This window comes from Hippoglossus stenolepis, chromosome 12, assembly GCF_022539355.2.
Source record: "Hippoglossus stenolepis isolate QCI-W04-F060 chromosome 12, HSTE1.2, whole genome shotgun sequence".
Classification (NCBI taxonomy): Eukaryota; Metazoa; Chordata; class Actinopteri; order Pleuronectiformes; family Pleuronectidae; genus Hippoglossus; species Hippoglossus stenolepis.
In genome coordinates this window covers 21,173,898-21,201,172 of record NC_061494.1, presented here as the reverse complement: position 1 = coordinate 21,201,172, position 27,275 = coordinate 21,173,898, and positions in this window count along the sequence as shown.

The window sequence follows — 27,275 nt, the reverse complement described above, 5'->3', positions numbered from 1 at the left end:
GGTGAAGCAGCTCCGCCACAGAGGAGGAGAGATTTAGAAGCAAATCATCCATCTTTGGAGTGTGATTATTGTAACCCTGCTTTTTTATAAACCACTCAAACGTGCTTGTTTGAGCTCAACCAGTCGTACTGTGCCTCTTTAACCCTGCTGCACCTATGGAGAACATATATGACCCATAGTCAGAGCAGAGCACCGACCTGCGGAGGGTCCCAGTGTGAAGATTAGTCCATAATCAATGTCCTCACTCGAGCATCCCACCTGTGATGCAGGAGGTGAAGGAGCAGCCCAGCAGGTCTTCAACACCTCTGATAATACATCCTGCTTCATATCCAGGCCGATGAGGCATCTGGACATTCAGGGGGAATATTAGCTGATTAACTGTGATGCAACACGCAGGTATGTCAGCTTTTCATTTCCTCAAATAGAAAACAGTTTCAAAGATATAAGAACCATCCATCCATCCATTTTCTTCTGCTGATCTGAGATCAGGCCGTGGAGCGGGATGTTCCAGACGTCCTTCTCCCCAGTCAGGATTTCTTGCTCCTCCTGGGGGATCCAGAGGAGTTCCCAGGCCAGATGGGAAGTGTAGTCCCTCCGGAGAGTTCTGGGTCTACAGGATCTCCCAGTTGGGCGTGCTTGGTAAACCTCCAGTGGAAGGCGTCCAGGAGGCCTCCTGATCAGATGCTTAAACCCCCCCAACTGTCCCCTCTTCGACACGAAGGAGCAGCGACTCTTCTCCGAGCTACAGATGTCTGAAATCCTCAGTCTGTCTCTTAGACTGACACCCAACAGTGAAAACTAATTTCAGTCACTACCCAGAGCTCAAAGATTTACCAGTCGATCTAATTTCCAAATATCACCATTTTTAATTACTTGAATGTAGCAGTTGAATCGGACCCCAACACAAAACATAACTTTAACCTGATCTAATCTAACACATCCAGAATCACGGAGTCTGAAACCAAAATATAAGCAGTTTGTTTCTTATTCTCGAGATCATCACGAGCAGCTCAGTGAACTCATGTTGTCGGCATCTCTCATCTTAAACCTTCATATATAAAGTCAGAAATAAATAACTAAATGAGCAGGAATATGAATTCATTATACATTATTACATGACTACATTATTCATCTTTGTCCCATTTGCCTGAAATTGGCTCTTCAGCGATATGTGTGATGTTCGGCTGTAGGCGAGTGTCCGACTGTGGCGCTAAATATGCAGCAGACATAAGCATCACTTTTGGTTTATTGCAAACAGTCCGTGTTCTCCGTCTGCTTTCTGTAAGCCGAGCTAGTTACCTTAGCCTCGGGCTGCATGCCCCGGTGAAGAGGGCCCCTCATCAACATGACTGACACCGCGACAGGCAGGAGAAGCTCGTGTGAATGAGCAGGACAAGTACATAAATTGCCTCAAATCTAAAAGTGGTAGTATTCATGATTATATTATATTTATGTCTGCAGGGGAAATGTATATTAATGCGGACTCTGTTCAGGTAGAGGAGCAAACACGACCAGACTCTAAAGATACTGTTGCGCTAGGAAGCGGCCAAAAGTATATGGACACAAACATCGCAACCATGTGACTGTTAAACTCCAAAACCACAGGCAGTAATCGTCCTGCAGCAGTTTAGATACATTAATACAGATTTATTCTACATCTCATTTATATAGAACAAGAATATTCAGTGCCAAATGTCGGATGTTGTGTCCGTAAGGTTTTAGTCACCTGACAGGGAATGCTCCGGGAAAGTTAATGATCTGATAACATGTGGTCAGAGGGAATCTGGGAAGTCTCATGAAAAGAATCTAGTTAGTGAAGTCTCACACTAAGGTTCAATTCATTCAGTTATTTGTACAGTGACAAACAAACTGTATCTCAACGCACTTTATAAAGTGTTGGACAAGGATGTTGTTCCAGTTCATCCTAGTCGGTCTGAGGTCAGGACTGTGCAGGGCAGACAAACTAAAAGTCAAACTACAGGTTCGACCAACATATCCTCATGTTGAATGACAGTTTGCTAAATTACTGCAAAAAGTTACCAGACCTATAAAGTACTTTTCACACCACCTGTAATTATGACACAACAATGAGGCATTTGAAAGCACGCGAGCCTCTGCAGCATTGTCTGGATGATAATTTCCTCCCTTCCATCCATCAGCCTTGATCACAAAGCCGCCGGTGAGATGGGTTCATTTTTCAACTAATCACAGAAGGTGAGAAAAAGAATGGGAAGAGAAAAGCGAAGTAAAAAAAATCAAATTAGTTGTTAAATGAATGTAATTGTCTATATTGTATTTCTAAAAGCTGCAGCTTAATAACTCCGACCCTGAATAATTAGGTTGAGGTGATATTCCGACACACGGGCGGCAGTCGCACAACGTCCTGCGACAGACAAAGAATAAATTAGTGAGGAAGGAGAAAAGATCCTGAAGAAGCAGCGTCCAGTGTTCCCTGCAATGACAGGAACAAATCAACGATAAACACACATCCACAGATAATCAGCTCATGCAGCGGCTCACCACTGATGCACAGCAGCAGCTCCAGGAGAGCACACATCAGCTCACACCCCTCTTTGCAGTGTCAGGACCACCACCACCCGCCTGGTGGAGATCCCGCAGCTATGACCTGCACAGGAATGATCAATGAGCTCTGGGAGTCGGTGGAAATGGCAGCGTGCTGCACCGAGAGCCGCTGTTTTATTTTTCTTAAAGCTGTGGATTTAAGCGGTTTGACCTGTGAGAAGTGGATAAATCCTGCGTCTCACCGCTTTAGAAACACCTGTGAATAACTGTTCAAATGGCAGTTTTGTTGACCGTGGGTGTGTTTTTTGATTTATACCTGCAGATAACTTTCAAATGGCAACGGTGTGGTTCAGTCACAAAAAAAACTTGCCTCAGCGTTGTCGACAATAACAAACAGCAGGTTCAGCAAAAAAATCCAAAGCAGAAGCATCGTAACAAGGGTCATAAATAACCCGTCTGCACTAGATTACAATGCAAACGCTGCCGCAGGCCGTGTTCAGTTACAGGAAAGAGTCCTCGGCTCCCAAAGTTCATGGACTTTATCGTACTTTAAACCATTTCATTGACAGAACGAGTCTCACATCTTCTCTCTGAGAGACACTTGAAGCAATTATATACAAAAACAAACAATAACCTGTGTTATGGGCTTTTATTCAACACAATACTAAATACTTAGGCTCCCCCTACAGGTGGGAGGGGTAACTCACTGTCTGAGTCCCCCCCCCACCCCGTGCACGCAGCTGTTCACAAGCCATCGAAGCAGGCGAGTAGCCGACACAGTTATCGAAGTCCGAGCGTGGCGTGAACTGTTCGGACAACTTGCTGAACCTCTGTCAAAATGGGTTTACTTGCTCCTGATGATAAACTAGCATGTCGACAACTTCACTTACAGCCCAACGTCAAGAGAGCAGAACCACAGAAGACAAAAGCAGACAAGCTGTGGTTCTAACAGTGAAAACAACGACAGGTCATCATCTGTCTTGTATCCGTTAGACTCTCTCAGCTCTCGCCAACGAGTGAAATGTGCTTTGACGTTCCACGACGGCGAGGAAGTTGTCTCTTAGAGCTGCTCGCCGCTGTTGTTGGTGTGTGATGTTTGTTGTAACGCAGGTCCTCATGTTCCAGTAGGATACATCAGACTTACATAGAGCTGTTCCAGAACTCAAGGGGGGGCGCTATGGCAATGACACACAAACCATTCTCCTTATTTTAAGTTTGTGTAGTTATAACAAGGCTCTTATTTTGAAAAGGTATACAAACTATGTGTTGCATTAGGAAATTACATCACAGAATGAGAAGTGGCATGAATTCAATATCAGAGTTTGTTTGTGTTTGAGTCCGATCTTCATGTCGTCTCATCTTGGACATGGTTTCCACCGACTGCAGAGAAACTCGTGTGTCCCTTCAACTGCCGGACGTTTTACTTCTTCACCCGCTCGCTGCCAACGTCGTCTCGCCTGCCACCTGGCCGTCTCTGCAGAGGTTCTGTTTACTCGCACTGGGTTGTGTTACATTTTCCAGGTGTTACGCTGCTGTGTATTTGCAGCTCATTGTGTCAGGTAATGCAGCTAAAAAAGCCAATCTTCTGCTTTCTGTTTGCCTGTCACGGTTAGTCCCTCTGTAAAAATCTCCACTTTCACGAAAAGGTGTGTTTTTTGTGTGTGTGTGTCTGGCTCAGACCCTGGAGTGCTACATAAAAGGTTGGGCTCAGACAACCGGCTGCCAGGTGACGCGGTGGCGGTGCCCACCACCCTGGGCCCGAGAGCGAGACAGCAAACTGCACAGACTGGGGCTGAGCACGTCCCCACTGGGCAGCATGACCGGAACGTGTGAGGTTGACAGTTGCTGGGGTATTTATCTACCGACATCCGCAGCGTGAGCTCAGGACTGCCTGCACACAATCTGTGTTAACATGTGTATTTGTGTTATTTTGCGTATTTGCATGTGTCTGTCGGCATCCCAGTGACGACGACTACAGCTCAGATCATTCATTCTCTTTGTGGGAGCATAACTCGCCGGTGTGAAGATACTCGGAGCTTTGGGGAGCACAATGAGATGGATTATTCATCACCACGCATTCCAGGGAATCGGTTGACTCCTCTTTATTTGGCCCCTTGTCTGACGTGTTATTGTGGAGACAAGAAACAGTACTAATTTAATTTAAACAAAATTCTCTCTGTGATCTTCGCGCTGAGGGAGAACCTCAAACTGTGAGATATCAAGGCTGGTTTGTCCCCGAACAGACTGGGCATGACAGAAAATCTGAATTCTGGCTGGACCGCGTCCCCCCCCCCCCCCGCCGGCAGGCGTCTTCTTATTGATGTTTGCACAGCATGAAATGGTTAATGACCCGCGATTTTGGCACAAATGATCACCCCAATGGTCAGATTGCCGCTGATGGAAATGCCAGGGAAGGGGGAATGTTTTATCTTTGCTGGAGACACAAGCACTGGAGAACACTTTAATGGCAGAACGCAGGCCTCTCAATTATGAGCCTGTACAGCATCATAAAATGAAAAATAAAACCCAGCCGCCTCGGTCATTTGCAAAAAGGCACTTGCAGTGTAGGAACAATAATGATCCCTTTCAGTAACTGTCTGCGTCCACCACAACCAGATGATTCATCTATAATGAAGCCTTATATCTGCGTTAATAACCAGGCTACTGGACGACCTCTAATGGAGGTTTTGATTTTCAGCTGAATGGAGACGAAGGATCATTACACTGCAAACGACATATAGCAGATACACCGGATGAATTTGTGTTAAGGAGGAATACAAAGATGTTTAAGGTATTAAAGAGGCACGACATCGATTGAGAGGTGGATCTTAAAAGTTTGTAATCTAGAAATCCCCTTTTCTCTCTGTTCATATGCAGGTTTAATGAGTTCATGAACTATACATATATATATTTCAGCAGTAGGTGTCACTATCCTGCTAAGTAGCTTCATGGTTGGTTGTTTTAATTTGAGAATCAAAAGACGTTCTTGTCCCTCACAAGGTTTAAATTGTTGTCATTAACATGGCTCATGAGTAAAAAGAATCCACTCCACCGTCACTAAATGAGGGAATATCCCCAGGAGAGTGATGTTCTACCTCTCACTGCAGAAACATGGAGAACCTATGACTGAGAGTCCTGGAGCTGCTCTGGAGTTTTTTCTTGCGGAACAAATCTTCTTATTTGTCCCTTTATGTTGTTTTTTATCTTTATTTTTCACCCACCTTTGAATTATAGTTGTTGTAAGATATGACCATAAAAGAAAAGCACCTCCAGGCATCATTCTTCTCTCTCCTCCACTTAAAGTGTGTCAGATCTTTATTATGAACAATCAATTTGTGTGCATCTGTGTCTTTTTCTCCATTAGACAGGATATTTACCAAGGGAGGAATCATCAATACCACCGCGACTAAAGCTGTGATTCAAAGCCAGGGTTCAGGAAGCAAAGTGCATGAGAGCATGCGTGTGAGTGTGTGTGTGTGTGTGTGTGTGTGTGTGTGTGTGTGTGTGTGAGTGTGTGTGTGTGTGTGTGTGTGTCAGGGGACATGTGTAAATGTTCTGTGCCATTAATGTGCTAACAGTGACATTGATGGAATGCTCGCATGGCACTGATATTGATCCTCTAAGCTCTGTAACCTGCTTATGATGAATGACTCAGTGACTGTGCGATGGCCGATCTTTATACCGCTTGCCACGGGAAGACCTATCTGCATGCAATTAGCATGTTGATGGCATCGCACTGCGCTCGGTGTCGTTGCTGCGCGCCGCCACAGACGGAATGACAGAGTGAGCGAGAGGGAGCCGACGCCGGCTCTGCATTATTCAACAGGATGATGGCGGATGCTGGCAGGGGAGCCGGAGTTCGCCTGGCACTGTCACTTCAGCTCCAGTGTGGCATTAGAGGTGTAACATGTAGAAGTGAAGCAGCGCACACACACCTTCATAGAACAGGGGCCAGTGGCGGTTGTCAGGAGTCGCTCCTCATCTGCTGCGGTGATGCATTTACGTGACATAACATCCGTCTCCCCGATTCATGGCTGTGGATCCTGGAAAAACGCAGGTAATGAGAATAAGTAAGCAGGCATCGGTCAGGAGGTTTTAAAACTGGCTGATTTACTGTGAGAAGTCTGAAGAGAACAACCAATCAGAAAGGTTAAAGCTCCATTAAACTGTAAACATCCAATTACTCACCTAAAGGGTCACGTCACCAAAATGTCTGATTATTTTCACTCACTCTTTATGGTTTCTGGCAGAGAAAGTTACATTTAAGTTTCTACCAAATAAAGTTAGGGTGAGTTTATTGAATCATTTTTAGTCTCATTAGGAAGTAAAGTACTTTTACATTTTTTAATGACCTCATCTCGTTAAACACCTTAACATTAAGTAAATGTCCTAATGACACCATGAGGTTGTTTTTTGTGGTTTTAAATAAAGTTTAAACAGTTACAGGACATTCTTGTCTCCTCTTTTTCATCTAGTGCTGTCATCAGGACAACTTCCTGTTGGACCAATACCTTTTATGAGTAAACCGATTACTTATATAAAGAAGGCCAACACCTATAGACATCTTCCCTCTGTAAAAAATATATACAGCATAAATATAGAAGACTCGTTTCCATCTCTGCTGTAAATCTACATAGTTACAGCTTAAAACATCTGATCAAAACCCAACTTATGAGAAATTTAAAACATATTGACCGATGTCCCATTCGCTAACATGGCAGGATGATGTATATACTTGTTTGAGTAAATTGTCTGAGACCAGCATCGCCATTATAGTCATGAAAGCTTCGACCACCACTGTGGCTAAGTGCAGACAGAATCTAAATCTGCATGTTCCCACATCCCACTGAGAAAAACACTCAACCTGCGTCTTAACAACATGTTTCAGGTTGAAAACACAACACAACCACGACTTGGGTTTTATTTTTATTTCTTTTGCTGAGATAGAAATAATTGGCACAAACTCGTGTTTGGATAAAATGTGTGATAGACTTGGCTCGAGGTCCGATGCGGTGTGTGTGCAGATGTGTGAGTCAGGAGGTCCTCGTGGGTCGAATAAACCTCTTGAATTATTCAGCACGGACTTTGAAACAAACTGTGCAGGACGCATCCGTCGCCAAGTTGGCAACACAGAGAGAGAGAGAGAGAGAGAGAGAGAGAGAGAGAGAGAGAGAGAGAGAGGAGTATTGGAATAAACTAAAGGGAGCAGCGAATAATGCAGAGTCAAGGCTATTACTGAATTTGATTATCTCCCAGTCGGGCCAGTAGAAGAGATGCTTTGTCACTGAATTTCCATCCAACATCTCAACTGCTGCACACAGAGCAGGAAGCGAGGGCAGGGGAAATGTAAATCCTGTGTGTGTGTGTGTATGTGTGTCTGTGTGTGTGTGTGCAGAGGTGGGATTTGTGGGTCTGATGTGGATGAAGAGGTTGTTTCACAGCCTCTCTCTCCACTTTCATACGAGCATCAATATAACGATGAATCAAGACTTTTCTCCGTCCAGTGTCTTTAATCAAAAGGGGAAGAAAAGAGGGGTTGTTTCACTACATGATGGCAATCAATGGACGCCGGGACTTTAATGAGCTGCAGGCAGACAGAGTGCAACACACACACACAACACACACACACACACACAACACACACAACACACACACACCCAGCTTCAGAATGCAACAAGCCTCATTTACATGTAAATCAGAGCTTTTTGGAGCTTAGATGAGATGCAGGACAGGAATAAGCTCTTCTCTCACATCACCTTGGTCTGAATAATCACACATGAATTTATTTTCAATGTGTCAAAGATTGCAAAAAAAAATTATGTTAAGCTGCCAAATGGAAGCAGTGCAGAGAGAGAGAGAGAGAGAGAGAGAGAGAACATGTGCAAATCCATGCAGCTGTGGCCAATCTCACATTCTGTTCACATTGTTCAAAACATAACGAGATAAAGAGGCACAAATGATGTTGGCGTTTACAAATTCATGCACATTAACATCATTATGTGGCTACTTTGATCAAATTATGGGCTGTGTAAAAAGCCGCGTGTATCATGGCATCCCAACTTGAAACACCATCCAGATCCCAGCTGGGTTTGCATGCGGTGGCTCATCTCAAAGGACTTGAGACACTTCTGAGAACTGGTTAACTGAGTCTTTTGTGTCCGCGCTGATGAGCAGACTGAGATATCATCACAGACAGATGCACAGACACTGACAGACTCCAGCATCCGATAGATAACATCCTCAAACCTCTGAGAAAATGTCCTTAGTTTATCTTGAACATTTTCTGACACCATCATTGAGGATTGATAAATAAAGTTCGTGGGGGTCAAATGTTTCTTTTAAGATAGAAAGGGCCAAATAAATAAAAAAACACTTTAAGGTTCTACACAGTTCAAATCTGTGCACACATCTGTAATTTGTGAGTGTTTGCTCAGAGAGCTTCTTACAGCAGGAACAGGTTTAAAATGAGTGCAGCGCCTGATTAACCTGCAGGAGACCTGTGCAGTCTGTCGCTGCCGAGGCCACAGTTCAGTTTCTCTCGACCTCAGCCAGGGATGAGTTGTGCTGCGTCACCATGTGTTGGGCTGTCGGCTGGTGCACAATCAAAGTGGGTTCACGGTACATCCGGACCATTGACTGGAGGTGACAGGAGCTTCAGTGTTTTCTGTGGGGGAGACTTTAACTGTGTAGAACTTTTACCTTCACTTAAACAAGTGACATGTGAGTCACTCCATTCTGTAACGTGGCTGATTTATTACAAGCTCTCGCTCTTGAACATCAGGTGTTTGTTACACTGTGTGTTGTCACTGAAGGTTCTTCATCCACATACATTAAATTAAACTCTGCTTTCGTCTGTTCGTTATTGATTGACCAATGTTTTTTATTCATTAATGAACCAGTGTCAGGTTTTCCAGGCTCAGTGACAAGTCTAATGATTCATTTAACTTCAATCACACACATCCAAACAGCAATATTCAATGTTTTCTCCCCTTTTATCATCTGTGAGATTTACTGTACTGATGCACATATATTCAGAAATGACCTTTAACCTAAAGAGCTTTGATCCGGCTCATGTGGAGCAGACAGGCCCATGTGTCAGGTGTCAGGTGTTCGTACCTGGAGGAGGATAAAGCTTCTCCTCTCTTTGTGGGGATGTCAGCTTACTGACTTATCATGAGGGAAACTGTTCCAAAATGCAAATGGACTCGACGCAACACATGGAAACTCTGCCCAGCAATTACACTGATCTTCAGCTGATGGATCTTCAGTGTGAAGCGGTTTTTATGTCAAAATATTACATGACCACAGAAAATTAAAAAAGGTCACTGAGTTGTTGTGGCAGAAAATCACGTGGATTTTTCTCTATAATCACCATCGTAATTGCATTATAGAGCGAAGCAGGTGGAAAGTATTTCTTTTTCAAAGCCGCGGGAACAAATTGCCTCACTGCATGCAACAAATGGGCGAATATATGTACGTCTAAATAGAAAAAAAAGCGGGTCCTTGACTGAATAAATCAAATCAAGAACAAGTGTTTTAATGAAAAGCCGCAGGAGAAGCAGGACTTCAGAACCTGCAGATACAAAAACATGTTTGTTGAGCAGGAGAGGAGAGAGCCAGCTTGTTTGCAACCTGGAAAAAATCAGCTGGGGACAAAACCGAGACAGAAAAACGTTTCTATATTCGGTGCAGAGAATATATGTGTGAAAACTGCGATATGGAGCCACGCCCAGATTCAACTCATCAATAACACGGATTAAAAAAAGGCACTACTTTGAATATTTTTTGTGAGAAAAACCACGAGAACTTAATCAGAACGTGTCGTGTGCGTGTTCACCTCATGTGCATAATGTTATTACTGGATATTTGGTGAGCGTGCATGGAAACCAGTGAAGGTTTCTCGTCATAATAGAGCTGAGGTCAACTCCTTGTATTTCTTGTTCTTTGCAGCAGAAAGAAGAGGAGAATATGGTTAAAGATGTTTTAATGTCAATCCCCATTACACAGACTGAGCTTTAAAAGCAAGTGGACTGAGAGGAAGTGGAGAGAAATAGCGTTAGCCGGCAGCCTGATGACCTGAGGGACGGCAGACAACGAGAGAGCGATGGGATGGGGGGGGGGAATCAGAGGTGGAGCGTGAGGGATCAAGCGTGGAATAGATTGTCAGGTGAACCCTCTTATATACAAAGATGCCCTTTAGAGGCAATCCTGCTCGGCCTTGCAGCAGATTTCCTAGAGGATTCAATCCTTTACCGAAGGCGTCTGGATCAAGAGTGTGCAGCAGCGCGGATGTTTGACAGGCGCCAACATGGCTTCTGAAGATTGTTCTGAGGATGCTACAGCGCGAGGGGCTGCGGTTTACGGGAATCACCGTCGCAGGAGTTCAAACGCAAAGACGTGAAACATGGAGCAGGATGTTTGAAAGAAACATCTTCCACCAGGAGGCTTGAGGAGATTCTTTGAATCTACAGCCGGAGCTGGATGGTGTAAAACAGAAATGTTTCCTGATCTCATGCATCTCTTTACAGGAGTGAGTCAAAATACTTAGTGAGTTACAATAATACCAATTTGGTCAGGGAGCGATTGATGATATTCCACCAGGTTACCCCCTGGTGGCTGGCTGCAGTAAAACCTGCCTCCCCCGTGTTAACAGATGGGACATTGACCCAACTCAAGAAATGTTTCTTAACAGTTTGGTTGTAATTAGTTTTATAAACGAGGCGAAACATGGTAATTGACCAGGACGTCGACACCGCGGCTTCACGTCACGATCACAAGGTGGCGATACCTGCGTCGAGGATGTTTTGGCTTCATTTCTTCTTGAATGAGAAGAATGATCTGAATAAAACTCTTTTTAGTTTTCATCCCTGCAGGTTGTCGGTTTTCAACAATCAAAGGTGGAGAGGGAGGAGTTTCCACCGTGTGAAGTCGTTATTGGCGGATCAGAATAAACAGTCGGACGCTCCAGTCACAAACCGAGGGAGTGAACACAGAACAGAAGACGTGGGCCCGAGCTCTGCTGTCTTGTTAAGTGTCTTAATGAATGAACCGACAGCTTGTTCTCGAAAAGCGTCGTAGCATTTGCATCTTCCTCCAGCCCTGTCATCATTAACTGTGCAGTTTAATAGAACGCGACACCACAGTGGAGTTCTGTTTGTCATTTATTCTGCATTTATAAGCCCTTCAACCACTTCCCTCACACAGATGGCACAGCAAATGCGATCAGGGATATCAACACAATTGTCTCCAGCGCTCCGCAGCCATTCGTAACCCATATCAGCAATTTTCTTGGCAAACAGAAAACACTCAACCAAACCAGAGGCTTATTGCATCCTCTTAAAATTCAATAGGCGGTATGAAATGGAATATTCCTGGGAGTCAGATGAACGCTTCATCGTGGAGCCGACGAGCACATCCACTCCGCTTTTATGCCCGGTGACTTGAATTACCACTTGTGGAGTAAGAAAATCTATCATTAGCGCATTAGTGTGAGTGGAAATCAAACATTTATGTCACCTGGAAGGGGCTGCGTAGGTGAACGCGGCGCACATTTGGATTACAGCAATTAAAAATGAAGGGGGTAATTATTCATCTCATATCTTTTGTTTTGTGCCACCTGCACGCTCTCAGGGCCATTGTGCGGCGCGTGGAAACGCCCCCGCGGCTTTCATGTCGCTTATTTCCCAATAACCACGCGGCGGCTTTTACAAACCTGACGCTCGGCTGTATAGATCAGGCTGCTAATTTGAATATAAATGAAGTGTAAGATTATTGAGCGACTGTGCCGTCACACGAGTCAACAAAAACAAATGTGTTTGCACCGTGTGGAGGGAAGAAGAAGCACAATGGAGAGAGAGGTGAACACGTGAGGGCTGGAAACGTGTCGTCCACTTAGTCGCAAACATACAAACACACACGTTTCCTTGTGTGTTGTTGTTCCGTAGGTCGACAGAGAGGCCGCACACTCTCACTTCTACTGTACTTTCACGTCTCTTTTCCATTCACCTCACAAAGAAAGAAAATCTAACTGAGAATTGGTCAAAGTCTGAGGATGAAAACTGCAAATCTATTAATTTGCATACATCCATTCAGTTGCTATAATAATGGTGTGTGTGATATAATCCTTTCAGCTCAGAGTTATGATTAAATTCATCAATAACCCTTTTTGAAAAATCAATTTGCACATGTGTCAAAACATTGGAAAAATCATAATTTCTAACTCAAGGCGATTCCTTGAAAAATTGCTAATTTTGTCGAATCTACAATTCAACACCAGAAGATATTTAAATTTCTCTCTTATTAAAAGAAAATATGCATCGACTCCACGCGTTAGAAGCTGGAACAAACACTGGTGAAGCTTTTCTCTTCCAAATAATTACTGACAAAATTATTGCCAATTAAGTTTCTTTCTTTCTAATGTTTCAGTTTGTCTGTTTTTTAAAAAGCAGGATTTACACAAAAAACTACTGAAAGGATTTCCATGAAACAAAAGCAGGAAGAGGGTGAATGGGTCAAGGAAAAACTCAAACACGATATCTGTAAGTGGATGAAATAATTAATTTAGTTCTGTGCTTCACTGAGTGACGCTGGAGTTCTGTCAGCACAACTTATGTCGGGGGGGCAAAAGTCAATAAAAGCTGTTATACAAGATTTTTTATTTTATTTTGTTTTCATGTCTCTCAAAATAAAAAAAGACTGAAGTCAGAAGTGGAATCTGGGAGTTAGGAACACAACATACAACATCCTCCACCACCTCCTCTGTGGCTCTACCTTGTTTATATACACACACACACACACACACACACACACACACACACACACACACACACACACACACACACACACACACACACACACATCTATATAACACTTCTCATGCAGCCTCCAGTTTCAAGGTCATCCTCCACTCTTCACCTCTCCCAGCTTTATATCTGTGTCATTTACCACTCACTCCCACATTCTCCACCCAGATCCAGATCCACTTCTTCACCTATTGTTTCTTTAAGTCTTAAAATCTACATTTTCTTTATTTGTATATTCATGTTCATCATCTCAGGGACTAGTGGTCTTTGTAAACATGCACAGAGACTAAGGCCCGATCCCATTTCAGCCCTTGGCCCTACGACAGTTTATGTTTGAGACAATTTGTTCTACATTTAGTTTTCAGTTTGGGAGGTTTACAGCTTCTAGGTTGTGTTTGGACGTTGCTTATTTCTGAGGTTTTATAACGATGTGATACTTTAAACCTGGATTCAAACTGTGCAGTCAGACATTGTGGGGCGAGGGAGGAGTGACAGTCACGCAGCATGTTTCCCCCGGACCAGGCAGATAATACCAGTCTCCTTATAACGCAGACAAATGAGGAATAAAACTGTCATTCATATATCTGAGCTGTTATCGGAACCACATGTGTGTTTGGTAGGAAACCAGAAGGTGGAACCTCCTGATGTGTGGTGATGAGTCGCTGCACAAAATCCAGTAATAAACCAAAACACAATGTAACATATGATGGAAACGACATCCAGGGGCCACTTAAACAGAAAACATGCAGCTTTACTGAAATAACCATCAGCAGACGGACAACCCCCTCAGACTAAGACTGGACATGATGCTCCAAACCACTGCAGTTCATCGTGGTACTTAAAGAAAGTGCAGTACCCAGTCTCAATCTGCCTGTTTGGAACGGGCTGGTTTCCATGTGCTGATGCTCGGTGCAGCTTTTCTTGACCTGCGGTAATTTAGCTGCAGCAAATTAAAACCTGTTTCTGCACAGAGAGCTGCTCAGCTGTTTGTTCAAAGGGAAGCTTGACTCTCAAACCCCAGCTGGAGAACCTGGAGTCGTCTTGATTGTGCTGATGAGTTCCAGCCACTGGATTCTTAACAGTACACATGTTCTGTGACTGTTAGGATGTCCTTTGTGTAAGATCAACTTGTAAACTGTTTTTTGTTCATTATCTTATTGCACATTTGACGCTTCACCACCGGTTTGCAGCATCAGGGAAAGTTTCATCCAATCCACTTTTTGTTTTATCCATCAGGGAACAAACCGGAGAATGATTTGAGTTCCTCTACATCATAGATCACTGTCCTGTGAAATTGCCAAAAATATTAGGAGCATCAGATATATTTCTTTTGTCATGTTGAATTTGGACTGAAAATCATAAAAAAATAACTGCATTTCAGAAGCTGAAAGAGAAAATATGAACATGTCAATACTTATTATTCTCCAGGAAATGAACGTTTACGTGACATTTTTCCGTCTGAACAGATATCTTTGATTTTTACGATTGTCTAATGAAAGTGGACTTTCTTTCCCCGGATCTGCGAATTTGAAGTCGCATCATGTAGAAGAGCGGACTCGTTTCTGTGCTGCTGACGATTTGCGATGCAATCTCCTCTGCTTCTTCACCTCCTCCTGTCGGTTTCTAATAGAAATCCATACCTGTACTCATGCAGCTGAACAGCATGAAATGACTTGAGGACACATGCACCGGTATGTAGTCATCTTAAAGCAGTTAACAAGATAATCGACAAAATCCTTCATATCCTGTCGTCCTACTGTGAAATGTGATTCTATAGAGGAGCACCGGTGCATTTCCAGCACCTGATAACATTTCCCTGTCTGCATCACACACCGACATGTTCCACTCGCCCCGCGGCACCGGGGCGGTGAGTTACTGTCTCGCTGAGCCTCACACACCGATACACAGCAGAATTCTCTTTAGTCCATATTGACTTTGTCTATACAGCTGTCATGAACTCATTTCATGCTTCACGTGGCTCTTCTCCTTTCTCCTGCTTGTGGGTACAGAGGAAGTACAGCAGGGGAAGTGAATGTCTGCTGCTACTGAGCCGTGGATGTTCCTCCGCTGTGTCATCACGCTGTTGTTACGGGATCGGGCTGGAGCGTCTTTACTGACCGAAATAACTGATAAGGTGTGTTTAAAATCTTCTCAATCAAAATCTCATCTGGCATCAAACGGGCAGGATGGAAAACAAATTATGTAGAATATACCGAGAGTTCTGAGTCTGTTATTAATCTTACAGTAAACAGTGCTGTTATAAAATGAGAACCATGGCATCAGCTGGTTGAGAGGAAATTGAGCTTCTGAGTCCTTTAAGAATATTGAATATTATCTGAACCCCAATTTAAACTATTTCTTGAAAATAAACGGATAATTTTTAAGGTATTTTTCAAACTATTGGACATTTAAAGATGAAGCGGTGGAAGCTTGTGATCTGTTCATTGGTGCAGATGCAGGACATTAACCTCGTGAGAGGACGTTTTTCAAGATTTATTGATTTCTATATCTGATGAGTGTGTAATTTGGTGCAGATAAAAATCCAGAATGATGTGAATCTAAATGATCTTTCAAAAAGGGGACTGCTGCTCTCTGAATGTCATTCTAGTCGTTCAATTTACGGCTCTCGTTCAAACTCTTTAGTAAATTGCAGCAGATCACCTCCCTTTACCGTTTGAAATCCATCCGACACAAGCTCTAGTCCTCATTGTTTACTGCTGAACAGTAGATGGACTTCAACTCCAGCAAAACATCTGGAAAACCAAATAAAATTTGAGTTTTTATTTACATCAGTTTATAATTTACAGAGAGCTCCACATCCTGGGTAATGCAGCTTAACTGGTTTACTGTGAATGATCCCTCTGACCCACTCAAAGACTTTGAATGTATGTGTGTTTGATTTTGTTGTTTTAATACAATGTACGACACAAAGGTTTCACACACACCATTAGTGAGGATGATATCCGTCATGGCACCAAACCAAAAACTGGCCACAAGCCTCATTTAACTGAACGAGCTAAACTTGAATCGACTGTGAACCCATTAAAAGTGTTTGGTTTTCCAAACGCATTTCCAAGTTAGTGAGGTGGTTACGAGCCGAGTATCTGAAAGCTTATCAGAACGACTAAAATGTAAAGTCGCTGATGGAGTTTGAGCTTCTTGCATGAGCCCATATCACAGTTTGAAATGTCCTGAGAGAAATATCGCAAAGCTAAATCCAATAAAGTAGAATCCATCATCTGATACAACGCGTCTTTGACTCAAGCTCTTATATCTTTTCTGAAGCTGCTGCTGTGTCAAAGGTATTTCAGTCCAGTTAGCCTCATGTGATAACTCCCCTGCCGTACGGGGCCAGCTCCCAGCACTCGGCCTGTCTGACTGTGGTGGTGAGAGGTGGGGGGGTGTCGAGGCTCGAGCGCTGCAGCCATGGGACTCTGGGGAGGGAGATGTGAAGCCCGGCGGACACACACTACATGAAATCTTTATACCTCTGGCAGCCGGGAGTGATGGGTAGACAGAGGTGGAGTGAGGGGGCAGCGCAGGGAGAGGGGGTGGACGGAGATGGAGAGAGGCCGAGGTCAACAGCCTTCAAGGCAACAAAGATGGATGGATGTGATTGCTTCAGCATCGCATGTGTAAACAGAGAGAGAAGCTCGGGTTTGTGTGAAAAACACAAGCAAACAGGAAGAGAAGTCGCACCTGAGCCCAAAGTAAAGACTCTTTTATTCTGGTGAAATTATCAAAATAACCCTGAAGAGAAATGTCGTCATATAACTGCAACGTTTTCAGGGACGTATGTTGAGTCTTTCACATCTTTCTGTTTGTTCACAAGTTACACCTGCGCGTTATGTTTCCTTTGGATGTTTTTACACCTGAAAGTCTGAACCAATCCTTCAGCTGCTTCCTTCTCTGTTTGATGCCGCTTCAACTTCCTGTGAAACTAACAGAACCATGGTTCAGTTTAGTTATTTTGGTTTGGAATAAGTTGCGACCATAAACGCACCCTTGTGCTTTTTTCTTGATTGTTGTCTGATTCGTGTCAATGCAAAGAGTCGCTGCTTGTTTTTGTTGTGCAATAAAGAAATTCTATAGTCAATCACTAGACAATTTGAGTTGTGCAAAATAAGATTATTTCAAGATGCCGTTCAGACTTTAATTCATTGCTGTCCAGGAAGAAAACCTTTTTATTTTAAGAACCTTGAAGTTATGGGTATTAGGAGAAAACTATGACAACTAGAATATTTTAGAACTTTTATTCAAAGAGTTTTGGTTCACTGGCACTCTGAGATCCTCAAATTAGTCAAATTTATGAGCCTGAATAGAAATCAACTTTTCCAAAAATCACCATAGTTGGAGATATAACAGTTTCACCGGAAATTAAAATGAAACAATGGCAACGACAGAGCAGCTGTTCACTGTGAAGGAGTGAAAATATAACGTGAGAGAGTTTAAGTGTCTGCATCAACTTTTTTATACCGAATGGAACCAATGGCTGCAGGAAACTGGAGAAAAATATTGTTAAACCTGCATTTTAAAAGTGTGGGAAAACACAGAGCTCCCGAGGAGACGGACCCAGAGAAAACACCGAGGCTTTTGTTAACACACACACAGTATTAAACACATTTACTCCCCCTCGCTGGGGGATACTGAGGAGGCCGGCTTATTGACACTGGTACAGAAAACGCTCACAGACGGTAACATTCAGTGCATTTTAAATGATCCGCTGAGCAGCGCTGGAAAGAATACTGAAATATTTAACTCAAGGAGAAGTAAGGTTACTTTTGTCAGCAGCGCGCTTTGTACTGCCAACATCAAACCTTTGTCTTTTATAGCCGGGGGGGGGGCGGCCTTTGAAAACAATATTGAGCTCTGAGGGCCATTCACACATTTCCCTTCGGTTACAGCTGATACTCGACTGGAAGATCTGGACTGTTTAGATCGGGGGACATCTAATGTCTCATGATGGCAATTTTTTGGGTTATATAAGAAAAAATGACATAAAAGGGACTAACATGTTCCACAGGTTGGTTCCTTCTGTTGGTCATTGTGAAGGTAACACACATGCAGTCTTTCAATGAGAAATTGACAAACGATTCCTTTTTCTGAAGTAAAGAACAAGTCAGTTCGGAGGGACACTATCCCAGTGATTAAAAAGGTGGGAACACGCAGCTTAACTGGATTAATTACAAGGACAAATGCTTTTTAAGCAGCAACTTTTACACAACCACATTCTGACAAGGCCAACGTTAATCAGGCAGGTTTCGAGGTGTGGGAGCTAACGGCAAAACCACCGAAACCACAAGGCAAAAACTACCAACAACTCTGGGAGAGAAAGCAGGAAAGCAGAACCAAGGATGTACACAGGGGACAGCATTTCACAGAACTAATTAAATGTGTGGCAGTAACAGGTGCACAAAAACTTGTGTGCAACAGACTCTGAGTTGCAGTACACAGACCAAAGAGTGAAAGATAAACATGGTCTGTGTGGAGGGTAAAAACGTTTTGAACATCACAGGAAGCAGAACAAAGGGAAACAGACTAAACACACAGTGAGGCAGGGGCAATTAAACACAGTGAATGTCAAAATAAAACATGACTACATGTGATCACAACAAAGTAACTTGACTGAGGCAGAGACTCACAAGGAAAAGTAACAAACACAAATCGAGACAGAATCTTAAAACACTAGTGCAGAAGCATAACAAAACAAGCTGTGAGTCGTATCCTCATCACTACCATCAGACATCAGACACAGCATTTCCAGCCATGGCATCAGAGAGGTCACATGTTTGATAATCTAGTTCCAGTCTATAGACTTTCAGACTGACCTCTCTGAAACGCTGAGGCGCAGTTGACCTAGAGAAATGAACGTCTCCACCAAAATGGTCTCTTCTGAATTACCATAATATAATAATAGCTTGAGCATGTTTCCAAATACCTTTCATGAATAATATTATATTGTCATTGTGTCTTTTTCAAAGTGGCTTGGCTCATAAAAATGCAATCTGTTCCATTAACGATTGCTGGCACGTTTCCACCCATTCATTCTAATGGTTATCCATGTAAGATCCTATTCAAAACAAGCAGTGAGCCCTTTAGTGTTTTTAAAAAACTGTGTGGATGTGAAGAGGGGATCAGCTGTTTTGGCAGAGGGATCTCAGCAGGTGCACGAGTCCTCCACATGTGCCCTCTGAGCATTTGCTGTTTTGTGTCATGAGGAGCAGAGGTTTAGTTTCAAAATTTCAAATTTAGCTGTAAAAATAAAAAAAACGAGGCATCTACAAAGTTTAAGATGAGGTAAAGATAGAGCTATTTAAAGAAACCCACTGTGGTGGGATCAGTTTCAGTGGATGAAGTAAAACAAAAAGATGCGATATGTATAATTGCTGTTGGAAATTACTGTGCTGTGTCCACCAAACGAGTACTTTCCACTCTGGGAACACAAGTAGACGGAGGAGGCTCTAAATGGAGGAAACTGACCCTCAAGTCAATTTCAAAACCCTGAAATTGAACGCAAGCTTTTACAGCTCCCCCCTGAAATACCAGTGTTGGGAATGTGCAGCCACTTTGTTATTTATGGAAGAAAAAAGGCACAAAAACATCCCGGTTCCTCACGATTCAGCCAAAGTGAACAGGTTCCCGAGTGTTTGATGCGTAACAGAACATGATGGAGCGATAAAAAGACACGACTGCTGGGTTTGTGAAATTGCACACATTTTCCGACCGGTGCCAACAGACCCACTCAGTTCAGTGAGCTGCAGCAACATCATCCCAACTGACTGAGTCCGGAGCCGGAGAGATCAGCGCTGGAGTTCAGAGGTTAATCAGCCGCTGATGCTGCTGGACCTGCTTTCGGAGGAACTTGGTGAATTTCCAGAACAAACGGGAAGCTGAAGCTCTGGCACAGCAGATTTCAGACCAAACCATTTTAAGTATTTCAAATTTTGCAACTAAGGGTTTTTAACGATGATTACATTTTGCTATTCTCCGATCCACATCCACCAAGTTCCAATAAAATCAGCTGTTTCCTGTGATGCAAAACAACAATGAAAGCCATTCTGGGGGAGGTAGGAACTTGCATTTCTTAAACATTGTCATAAGACTATATATGACGGTACAAATGAAACTCTATGAATCAGGATACGTCTGTATTTGCTCTGAATGGCCTCTGACCGTCTTTCAACCTCACCAGTTTCACTAAACCCACAACAAAGCTGAGGAAGAGACAGGTTGCTGCCGACCTTCTCACCCTCTCCACTTTATATTTCACGGTAAATTTAATTCACTCAACTATTTCCAAAAGGAACAGAGAGAAAACACAGTAAATAGAATCTGGCGTCTCTCCAGTGGAGGAAAGCCAGAGGACAGCATCGCTCTAAAGGCTAAAAGCTCTTCTTTTTGAGGTAAAGCTCAAGAGGTGAGAAAAGTAAAAGCTTTGACAGAAGCAAAGGAAAGATTATCAAAGCGTTCACGGATCCCCTCCCCCAGATCTTATCCATCCATCCATTTCAGGCTACTTACCCAGGTCTTCGGCTGCAGCAGAGGAGAGACACAAGTGTAAATCTCCTTTTTTCCCAGATCAACCTCCTCCCGCTCCTCTCGGAACATCCTGTAGAAACAATCCCTCAGGTCGGTTCAACTATGTGTTTGTAAGTCTGGAGTCGATCTCACGTCGTTCCCTCAGGGATCCTCCTGTGTTAATGGAGTGGACTGTAAATAAAGATGGACGACTCTTCTCCTCTTCCTCTCTGTGCAGTAGAGTAGCGTCCAATCTCGACTCGGTCTCTGCTGTAATTCACATTTTACTCCATAGTTATAGTATAGAAAAGTACTACCTTTAATAGTAAAAAGCATCATTTGACGTCTATATTAAAATCTTTAGTTTGGTCCATGTTCCGCCCACTAACATGGAGCAGGCAGGGTTTATGATCTATACTGCGATCAACCACCAGGGGGAGATTGGAACACTTTGGCTTCCCTTTTGGGAGCTGTCATCCACGGTGGCCAACTGTGGTACTGCGATTGGAAAAGTCCATGTGTTCCTTGAAAAACAGAATATGGTCAATATGACTCTTCTTCCTCAGTCACATGTATAACATCCCTTTTTTATTTAATTGTTTGTTACAGATATTTACATCTCCCTTCCTCCCTTTGTGTCCATAACACTCCTACTTCCCTACGTCTGAACATAAGATACGAACACAATACATTCATGAGAATTTATCGTAGGTTAAATACAGTTTCACACTTTGCAGTTGGTCACATATACAATTCATGCCTCAGAGATTGAATCCGACACAAACAGACTCTGTGTGTGAGGATGGTGAATGGACGGCAGTATATTCCACTTTGAGTCTAATTGGCCACTCAAAGCTCTTTACATGCCACACACTCAACCATCAGGTGCAGTTGAGCGCTGGTGGGGATCGGGCCAGCGACCTTCCGATTGGGGGGGGGGGGCAACCCGCTCTGCCTCCTGAGCCACAGGTGAGTGGACATGCAGAGATTTACTCGGAGCATCTCACCGACACAGATTATCCCTCTTGTTGCGTCTCCAGGTTACAGGAAGTCGTGGCTGCGTACATCATCCTCTCTTGGCACGAGCAGAACCAGCAGCTTCACATTTTTCACCACAACAGAGACAGATTTGTGGCTGTGATGACGGGCTTTCTGCAGACCGCTCGTATTGTTTGGTGATTTAACTTCGCAGCACCGTCTCTAGGCTGTTTACTCATGGAACCGTCTTTACATTGAGTCTCAGATCTCTGCTGCTGAGTTTCACCTGCTTTTTTTTTTTGTCAAGCCTGTAAGGTCTCGCACTTCAAAAGGTCCAGAGCAGCACGAAGGGAAGTAATTACAACAACATAATTGTGTTTGTATAGGAGTCAGAACAAAGACCTCTTAAAGAGAATATAGCAGAGACTGTATATGTTGCTCATGAGTGAAACCCTCATTACGTCTGATCAAAGTACATCCAGCGGGGGGGAGTTGTTGTTTTTGAAATAAAGAGTGAGATAAATCCCACATTGTCTTTTAAATTGTAGTCGAGTCACGTTTCAATTGCAGTTGTTTGCTTTTAAGTGCTTTTTCTGTGAAGAGGGGGGGGGGAGTGTGAGACATGGGAACGACCATGTTCATCAAGCTGCTAGCACTGTAAACTTAATTCACTACAGACGCTGTCACAACGAACTTGTTTGGTTCCGAATTAATGTTTGAACAACGAGGACGGTCATTTTGCTGGACAAATGTAAAGACTTTTTTTATGCACTTCATTTTAAAAGTTAGTGAACATAAAAGACAATATGACCAAACAGCCAGGTTCGAGCCTTTCTACAAACCAATCGTACGAGTAGACTTTACATGACCGTACATGTGACGTCTCTGTTGTTCTATCTCTCAAACAGACCTGCAGTATCAACTGGGGATTCCATGTTTTCAGTACATGATATTTTACATTTGATATATAAGTGAACAGGAAGTGATGTTGTTTGATCAGGCTCAGAACACAGGTTTGTGAGAAACAGAAATCCTGCCGTGCTGCGTTTCTCTTGTGCAGCGGTTGTTTACTTGCACTGCACTCCAGGGGCCCTGTTTGACACAGTGCATTCCTTAATCCATTTCCATGACAACATGCTGAACTTAAACCCAATCTTTAACTTAATTCTTTTGAATTCTGCCCTGAAGCGTCAAACTCTGAGTCTCAACCTTGCAAACAGCTTTTTAAAGAGGTAAAGAAGCAGATAATGTCCTCGGCCTCCAGGGCAAAAACCTCTCACTGGTCCCCACAAACACAGAACAAGTGTTTGTGTGTGTGTGTGTGCGCTGGAAGATATGTAACTGCCCCCCCCCAGCAAGCATACAACTTGTACAGATGATGAAAGAACAAACACACGTACACACACTGACACAATGTCTGCAGGGTTCAACTCTGCTGGAAGCTCTGGTGAAGCAGTGTGGAAACTAAGATGGATGACAGGAACTGCAAAACACAGAAGTATTATTGTCTGTGTACTCGACCTACTGTCGGTCATTAGAGCTGGAAATGCACAACTCTGCAGCTCGGAGGATTCAAACTGAGCCGGTGATGAGGAAGCATTTTTAATATTGAGGCTTTACTACGGTGGAGTCTCTAGAACACAGACCTGTTTTCACAATGCACTTTGGAGCTAATGCACTGGTTTACAAAAACAACACATCTTCCAGTGTTGCATATGCAAAACATGTGGAAACTAAAAGACGGCGTGCAAACCAAACTCAACCTCTGTGCATCATCCATATTTTCAGAATCGATCCTTTTATCCGACCAAACAAAGAATCGCTCAGTTCACAACAAAGAGGACGATAGAAAACAAATTAAACGATTAAGACGTTATATTGAACAAATCCTCCTTTTCTTATACTAAATTATTTTATTTTCCAGCTTCATAAAGATCTTTGGTTTTCAGACAGATTATCTTCAACTTAGTTCTATGCACCACATTCAGTTTTTGTCATGGTAAAAATACAAAGATTTGTTTTTGGTCCATCACGTCGACTCATTGTCGTTTTGTTCTGAACAATTTTACCCATTAAACTAACCAGTGCAGTTTCGGGTGTTTCCTGATGTGTCACGTTCACAAGGACGGTCACAGTGACCTTGAAGTTTGACCTTCGATCGCCCAAATATATTCAGTTCGCCTTTGTATCTTGTACCAAATGATCATCTTCAGAATGAGACGACCACACAACCTGAAAATATTAATGATACAGAACAATTTGCAATTTGTATTATCAACCTGCTTTCTTCAATATCAAGAAACAGATTCTATAACTGAGCTGTTTGGAATAACAACCTACAGGTACGTCACAAAATGGCCTCTAGATATTAATTGTTTTATAACTTGCATGTACAGACTCAGATGGATGAACAGTGTACGTTGGTCTTTGTGTGTGTGTGTGTGTGTGTGTGTGTGTGTGTGTGGTCTCGCCTGTGCTTTAAATAACTCTGGTGTGGTGATTGTGTTCAGGGAGCTTGTTGATCTATAATGGTCGGCTGCGTGTGTAGGTGTGTGTGTGCAGTGTGTGCAGTGTGGTTTGTTAACAGCAGTGAGCCTCTTCACACGCGGCTGAAAGGCTGCTGCCTGTCTCATTAGAGCAACATTTACACTGTGAATGGTGTGTGTGTGTGTGTGTGTGTCTGTGTGTGTGTGTGTGTGTGTGTTGTGCAAATCAATTTAGGTGCGTGCACACTCGTGTGCGTGTCCACCGGAGATGGTTGATAAAAGCCCAGAATGCAGATCTGGGTGGAAATGGCGCCAATCCTAATAGAACCGCCAACGTTTTCAGCCGCCATAATTTCTCTTCTCTTTATTCCCGTCTTCCATCGGCGGACGACTGGCGCTCGTTTCATCTGCTCAGTCGGAGTCCAGGCGGGAGGGAGCGAGGGATGAAAAGAGAGAGAGACGCAGGAAAAGGGCACATTGAGCCGACGACGGGCAGGAGAAAAAGAAGAGGGATGCTGGAGATGTTCAATTAAGCTTCTCTTTGTTTCAGCCACCCGGTGGTTTGTTAATCTAGTGCAGATAAATATTATACAGCATTAGCTTTATACATCCCCCTCTCCCTCCTTCCCCCTCACATATTCAGCCTTGCAGGAAAAAAAGTGTCAGATAAAATAAATGGCTGCCTTTTATAATAAGTGGTGCTAATGCAGATGAATGGTGCAGGATCTCAGAGCAGTGAAGCCTCTCCCCCGCCTGCCACCTTCTTCCAGTTAACTCCAGAACAAACAGACTGAAGGAAGGCGAGCCTCCCACCGCCTCAGTCTTCCAATCGTCTTTCTTCTGGAGCCCGGTCCCGTCTTCACTGGAGCAGAATTATGGTAAAAATGAGGTTTATACACAAATAACCAGAAATTATCACAACAAATAAGATGACAGATAAGTTAAAGTGTGGATTGTTACTCAGTTAGTCTCCTGTGGCGCTGGAGGAGCTTTCTCGAGTCTGAGGAAATTACCTGAGGGGCTTCACAATAAAATTCCTCTGGGAAAACCTGAATTACAAACTGTGTGCATGCACCAGGCAGGGAAAATAGTATAATTTATTTTACTATCTCCTCATATTTCAGAGGTGGTTTGATCCCCAGCTCCTCATGTCTGTCAGTTCGGAGGTTGAAGGATGTGGTGTCAGAGAAGGTCCCATTACATTTTGGTGGGGATCCAAATAAATGGGCAGATCGAGGAATGTTGTTTCACTTTCCCTGCAGCGTTTCCCAGAGAATCTTCACGACAGATTCCAAATGACTGGTGCACGGACTAAAGAGTGAAAGAAGAGAACTACATTGATGCCACTTGTGGGTACGTACACAACTGCATGAGCTCTGTCTGCATGGACGGTAAAAACTTCAGACAATCAAGTGAGGATTCTGCACACAGCTATACAATGCAGCAACAAAGCAAAACGCTTTATAATCAGAAATGTTATGATGAAACTCTTCTGGGACAAATTAGAATATGACGACCACCACAATCTAAATAATTAATGGGATTAATATATTGAACTATTCATGAAGAAGAACTGACACTTAGTAAAGTCAAGAGGTTTTACACAAATACAGAAGAATCTTTAAAAAGCCTGTTCAGTATCCAGTGTGTGAAAGTGAGGTGAGAGGAAGTTGCATTAACATAAACACACACTCGCATCTTTAGCTTTGAATAGAGGTGAAAACTCGCCCCATAAATTGTTCACCCGTCAAAGGTGTTTCAGTTAAAGAACCAGAGGCTGAAGTGTTTACACAACACGTTCAGAAAGAAAGTGAAAGAGTTGCGTCACCCTTCACATTCTGTGAAGATTAGATCAATACGTCTCTCAAATTTAGTTTCAGCTGCTTCTTCGGGATCTGAGAGACTGAAAACTTCTGCTTTTGAAGATGCAAACAAACGGTCAAACGTGTAAACGTGAGGGTTTCTGCAGCTTGACAAGAACAAAATAAAATCCCCCGTTCCATCCCTGCACTTGTGTTAACTAAACAGAATAAAAATGTTTTAATAAAACATAAGTGACACTCGGAGGGAGCGAGTTTCATCGAGAGAAGAAGTAACTTCCTGTTTCCCCGGTGAACAATCTGTTCTCTTCGATCAGAGACGTGAAGCGACGCTCCTGAGTGACGGAGCACATGAACATATGGTCATGTAAACAACGCATGACACCCACACAACAATACAACAATAGATGTCCCACGGATTCACGTCCCTGACACGTCTCAGCTTCTCTGCAAACTGTTTTAACTGACTTTTCCAACCTGCTTTGTGAGTTTGTTTGTGTTTGTTGGTTTTGTGCGACATTAATAATGATCAGGATTACTTTTCCTGACGTGATAAATGCTCAGTTACTAATGAAGGTTTATGAGTCATCGTCCACTGACGGTGTTAGCAGCAACTTTCCTCTCTACTCACACACGGTCACTTTAGATATAGACTGAAACGAGGGGTTGTGTTGTTGTTGTGTATTGTTGCATATTAAAAATAAGCACAGCCTGATACCAATATGTCTGAGAAAGACAATTTTTATCAGCATTTGTTTGCAGATACGAAAACTTGTATTGTACAGAATTAAACAAATTCTGAAAATTTGCATTTGTTTAGATTTAATGCTAAAAAAATGTAGATTTTCTTAATTCAAGTTCCATTCTTTGTATTAATAATAAAGTTAATGGTTAAAGAGTGACCAGTACATACAGTGCATGGAGGAGTTGACTGGTGAACTGGCAGCCGTGTGTTTTTCCTTCATCACGGGTAAAGCACATATGATGTCATTAAAAGGCGACGGAAATGAAATGTCCCGTTACCTTGAATAAAAATATGGATTTCTGTTCGTGAATATTAAAAATATTTTGGATAACACAAGTAGATAAAATATTTAACACAGGTATAGTTGTTTTTAGACATTTTACAGAAGAAGTGTTTATCGAAC